The sequence below is a fragment of the Petaurus breviceps genome, unplaced genomic scaffold (assembly GCF_028583685.1).
Source record: "Petaurus breviceps papuanus isolate PSGF00001 unplaced genomic scaffold, PetGlider_PUasm1.0 90650, whole genome shotgun sequence".
NCBI classification, from domain to species: domain Eukaryota; kingdom Metazoa; phylum Chordata; class Mammalia; order Diprotodontia; family Petauridae; genus Petaurus; species Petaurus breviceps.
The window spans coordinates 6,325,421-6,331,420 of record NW_027187299.1 but is presented as its reverse complement, the minus strand read 5'-3'; positions in this window follow the sequence as shown (position 1 = coordinate 6,331,420).

The window sequence follows — 6,000 nt, the reverse complement described above, 5'->3', positions numbered from 1 at the left end:
GTGTGTGTGTGTGTGTGTGTGTGTGTGTGTGTGTGTGTGTGTGTGTGTGTGTGTGTGTGGGAGAGACTTTAAATGACAAAAAGAGGATTTTATATTTCATCCTAGATATGTTAGGGAGCCAACAGAACTCTCTTGAGTAGGGGCATGACAAGGTCAGATCTACCCTTTAGGAAGATCAGTTTGGTAGCTGAATGGAGGGTGGACTGGAGTGAGGAAGAGATCAGTCAGAAATCTTTGGCAGTAGTACAAGTGTGAGGTGATAAAGTCTTCATCCCTCTGTGGCAATTAAAATTTGAGAGACATGGTTTCTGGGGAATTTAATAATTTTATTTAATAAGGCCAGCATGTCATTAATTAATGAATTAATTGAAGGATGGTCTCTTTCAGACCATAGTCCCCTAAGGGCAGTGGGTTCACAGTTTATATGCCCTGAGAAGAGTAGGGGTTCCTGAGGGTGCCGATCAACTCTGGTTAACACAATTGGAGTGGGATATATTAAAATAAGGGTCTTGGGATGACTTAGGTCACCCAAATCTCAGTCAGAGAGACATCAATTTTCATATTACTTGCCTTGACAATAGGGAGAATCAACATTTCCTCCAGACCTGTCTGTGCAAATACAATGAGCAGGAATATACTACTAGCACAAACTTATAATTTCTTTTACTATCTGATTAGATCTTGGCTTGGGTAAATCTTTAAGAAGGATTTCCCACACTGGTTGGTTTCTGGATGAGGAAGTAGAAAAGGGCAAAAACTTTGTTCCTAATACAATAATTAGTTATTAAATACAAGAGAGGCATATTCATTTCTCACAACTCTCTAGACTAGATGCCTGACTCTCCATAGGATTTTGTCTACCATTCTATGTCTACCTCTTTACCCTAGAAGGTCACTCTAACCCGGGACAACTCACATTGGAAATAACTTCCACCCCTTTGTCCTCTCCATCTGATTGACTGGTTCCTCCTAGAACATACATTTTAAGGAACAAGCCCATGCCAACTATGTTTTCATTTCTATGAAGTCTCTATCCTGGCTTTATAAAGACATGATACTTATATGATTAGGAAGCTCATTATAATATTTGAAGGAATAATTATTTATAAGGCTATTATGTGAATATATGCACATCCACCTATATCTACAAATGCCTATATGAGTCTCTGAGCTAGTATGTGTCAATTCCTGATTCTCCACAGGACTTTATTTCCATGCCCCAAAGCCAGTACCTCCATTTCCTACCCCACCCCCTGCCTTGCTTTTCAGCTCATTTTAATGTATTGTCTTTCCCTTTAGAAAGTAAGCTCCTTAGTCTTTCTATCACTTAGCACAGTGCCTGGTACTTAATTTAAATGCTTATTGATTTGACTTGAAACGAGGGCCTATGTGTCAGAGTCAGAGGAGAGAAAAGGTATTAGCTATACCTAGACTGTCACTAAGATTAATTGGTTAATGTTAACATTACCTAGAGCTTGGACATGAACTTCGGCATATATACACATATGGGTGCCTTGCCAAGGCTATAATCATATAGTTCTATCCAGAGAACAAAATTCTCTATATGAATACAGCTCCCTCCTGTTTTGCCTATCATAAGAGTCGCTCAGAAAGACGAGTAGCACTTTGATGCTTTAAAAGAATTGCAAAGAAAAGCAATTTTATCTTAGAAATAATGGAGTTCCCAGTGGCCTCTGCCAGGACCAGGTCTGGCTTTTCCAGCAGGCAGTGAGGCAAGATTCTGAATTTCAAATCACTGGCTTCATCACAGCATGAATGTTATTAGGAATGTAGACGACAAATCCCCTCCACCTTGGGTATCCATCTGTTCAGCAGAATTCTCCCCTAGGTGATAAGAGAGAGTGCTGCTTTAGTTCTGAACATAATAATGGGACTAAAACACTATAATTTGCCTCTGTGGATTGCTTACCACTTTTCCTGCCGACTCAGGCTACATGACAGGTGCCTATTAAGACACCCAACATAGAATTTGCTTTGAAATTCTTTGAGAGTGAGGTGGTATTTGAAAGTGGTCTGGAAAGGGAAGTTGTCTGTGTTTGCTAGGGAATAGTGGGGGTCCTTTGCTGTTTCCTTTTAAGCAGGAGCCTTGGAATGTTTTATAAGGATCGGGAGTTTTTAGTTTTTCTCCCCATCCCCACCTGGAAAATCAGTTTCTCTTATTTTTTCGACATTTGGCTTCTTACCTAGTCTGGATATTTGGCTAAGCAAAGAGGAACTTCTTTAAGCCTGAAGTTAACAGTCTCTTTGGCCCTCTGGGACTAGGTCACCAACAGAACCAAGGAGTACCAGTGGGTAGCTAAACCACAGAGGGAAGAAGGAATAAGTGAAGGGAGAGAGAGGCTTTTGCTGTTCTCACTAACTTCAGGAAGAAAGGGAATAGGAGAAATGGAAAGGAAGTGGGAAAGCAAAGATGATGAAGGGACAACAAAAGAGGAGAGAGAAAAGAGATGTATATGATAGAGATTACTGACCGACTCTGCTAGGTTTATAATCCCTGATCTAAGGGATTTGAATGCTTTGCCCTAAATTTAATACAAAAGATCTCTTGCATGCTTCACTCCTCCCTGCCCCTCTCCCCTCTCCTCTGCTGTCCTCTCCTCTCCTCATGCTCCTTTACCACCTTCTCCCTCCCACCCTTTCCTCCCCTCATGCCAATTCTAGAGCCTTGAACTAAGATCAAATGAACTTTACCATTGTTCCTGGATAGGGTATTCAGTCTGCTTCCCTCTAGCTCTACTCCCTATCTTGGTAACTTTCCAGGCCAAAATGCCCCTTCCTCCATTCCATTTTCTTTAATAGTTTTTCCCTTTAGAATGTAAGCTCCTAACTTATTAGCCGTGAGACTTTGGGCAAGTCACTTAAGCCCAACTGCTCTCCAAAAAGAAAAAAAAAAAGAATGTAAACTCCTTGAGGGCAGGAACTGCCTTTGCTTTTGTATTCCTATCACTAGATAGATAGATAGATGGATAGATAGATAGATAGATAGATAGATAGATAGATAGATAAACACATTTATTAAACCCTATGAGTCAGGCACTGAACTACTTACTAAAGCACAAATACAAGTAATAAGGATATTTCCTTCCCTCAAATTACTTTCATTCTAATGAGGAAAGGCAATAATACATAAAAGAGATCTGGAAAGGGAATGGGGGAGGGAGGAGTCTGGAGAGTGATGAGTGGAACTGAGAGTGAAATGAGCATAGTCTGGGTGTTCAATGAAATGAATTTCCAGGCTAGGTTCACCAATTAGAAGAAAGTCAAAGGATCTTCAGAGTGAGAAGTCTGCCCCTGAGGATGAGAGAAAGTCCAAAGAGTGAGGAGAGAAACTGGGAGTTAGCACAGTGTTTGGCACATAGTAAGTGCTTAATAAATGGATTTTAAAAAATTTGTTCAGGAAAGGGAGCTAATCTTGAAGGCAGAGTGAGTGTGGTCTAGTAATTAACACAGAGGAGGTCAGCAGTCCCAATTTTGCTATGCTTCACCTTCTTCCCTACCCCCCTGCACCTAGCCTGTAAAAGAGGTGCCTTATTTTGGGGTGGCAAGAGCAGAATGGAAGACTGTAACAGGGACAATTAACTTGGCCTATATTAAAACAGGGACTTTTCATGTGAACCAAGTATTTAACAATTTGAAAACAGGAAGAGGAAGTTGTCAAAATTATAGCTCAATGCCCTTGCCCTAGAAGACTGAGAGGTTTAAGCATGTTTACTTACTTCTGGTACCAGGAGTGATTAGGGATGGTGAGCCTTACAAGACTCAGGGGAGAGATAAGGACATAGAACTTCAAAGCCAACCAGGGAGGTGCCTTTCTGTTTGTGAGACTGCATCATTTCCTCCTTTTCCACTTGTGCCCCTTGGAAACCCAAGGTCCCAACAGCTGACTGGAAGCAAAAGCTCAGAACAATCGATACATTTCTTGGTGTTTACTCTTCATCTCAAGACTTCAAAATCCCTTACAAAAACTAGTTTGTGTGAGGGGGAGCAGAGTTTCTTACCTTCAGTAGGAGTTTGAAAGCAATGAAAGGGAGTTGAGAAGAAGACACAATCCCCAGGTTACAAATAGCATAAGACTTGAAGTGGCAATACAAGTGAAAATATTTCAACACGGTAATAATATAACTACAGCACTGGTGGATAAAAGGTACCCTAAATGTCATCCAGTCCAGGAGTTCATCTTTTGTGTGTGTCATGAATATCTGAAGTTTACCTAGGGGGAACAATATCTCAGTTTTGCCATTTGCTACCTGTGAGACCTTGGCAAAATCGCCTCAACCTCTCTGGGCCTTCACTTCTTCATTTATAAAATCAGATTGTCAATGAAATTTTATTAAGTGACGATTATGTGCCAGGCACTGTACGGAGTGCTGAGAATTGAAAGAAGGACAAAAGACAGTCCCTGCCCTCGAGATACTTACAATCTAGTGGGGAATTGGATCTAAATCTCACATCCTATGGTGTTTGGGGGTAATGAGTTACATATACTTATACCTGTTATACAAGGTAGTTCTTACTTTTCCTGGATTCTTTCAAAAGGTACCCCCTAATTCTAGTATTCCAGGATATGGAGAACAACTCCATTTACCCTATCTATAAACTTCATACTTGATACAGACTTCTATCATATCTCCTTTCAGCTTTCGCTTTTCTTAATGGGAGGGTCCTCATTTTTTTTTTTTTTAGTTTCTTCTCAGGAAAGTCCATTGGCCCCTTTGATCATTTTAGTCTCCCTAGACTTTTCCAAGGTCCCTTATGTCTTTCTCTAGGCAGCTTGGCACAATGGATATATCCTTGAACTAGGAGTCAGGAAGTTCTGCATTTAAATTCCACTGTAGATGCTTACTAGCTGTGTGCCCTGAGTAAGGCACCTAAACTCTCTGAGCTTCAGTGAACCTCCTATTCAAAAGCACCCACCTTCACGGGCTGTTGTGAGGATAAAATTGAATAAAATATCATAAAGGATTTTGCAAACCTTAGTTTGTTGTTGTTCAGTCATGTCTGACTCTTTGTGACCTAGTCTGGGTTTTTCTTGGCAAAGATACTAGAGTAGATTGCCATTTCCTTCTCCAGTTCATTTTGCAGGTAAGGAAACTGAGGCAAGCAGGGTTACGTGACTTGCCCAGGGTCACACAGCTAGTGTCTAAAGTCTAATATGAACTCAAGAAGATGAGTCTTCCTGACTCCAGACCCAGTTCTCTATCCACTGAGCCACCTAACTGCCCCTATAGCTCTCTATAAATGCCATCTATTGCTTTGATTGGGAGGCATTGATCAGATATGTATATAGGCTTCTGAATGAAGATACACTGTGCATTAGTATAAGGTTCAGGTTATGGTTTTTTTTTTAATACTCAGTCTGGTGCTATCTGTTCCCTTCTTAGACATTTTGTTTCCAGACAACTCTTTCATACATGTCTTCAGGGAACCATTGCCCCTGATGCCAAGATCTCTTTCCTAAGCCAAATATCCTATAAATATTGATCTGATTACCTTTTCCATAAATGCTTGCTCATGACAAAGTAAAGAATCAGAAGAGAGGAACCAAACCCACATTATAGTCAATAAGTGCTCAATCTGTCGATCCCTATCCTTCCTGTTTTATTTATTCTTGATTGGGGGTGGGGGGTGGGGGGTGGGAGGGGAGAGGCTGATAAAAAAAACTTGTCACAAAGGAATTAGGGAAGAGAAGCCAGGTTTCTAGGCTTCTTTTTTTCTGAGGTGTTTCTATCTAGCAGAGTATATGATATAAGAGAGGTACCTTCACAGTGTAAGATGTAGAATAGGGGGTGGACTGATGTAGTAGTCAAAATGATTTTTAAATAAATGTTGCAAAACATCTAATTAAAGAGTCTTTTCCTCCAGAGTAGTCCCCATGTGAAGCTTATTCCAATGATGCTACTGCTGCTCAGATGATTTTGAAGGCTCCTTTATCACAGCTGCCTTCAGAGCAATTTTACAAATCACAAAGGAAAAGTAATC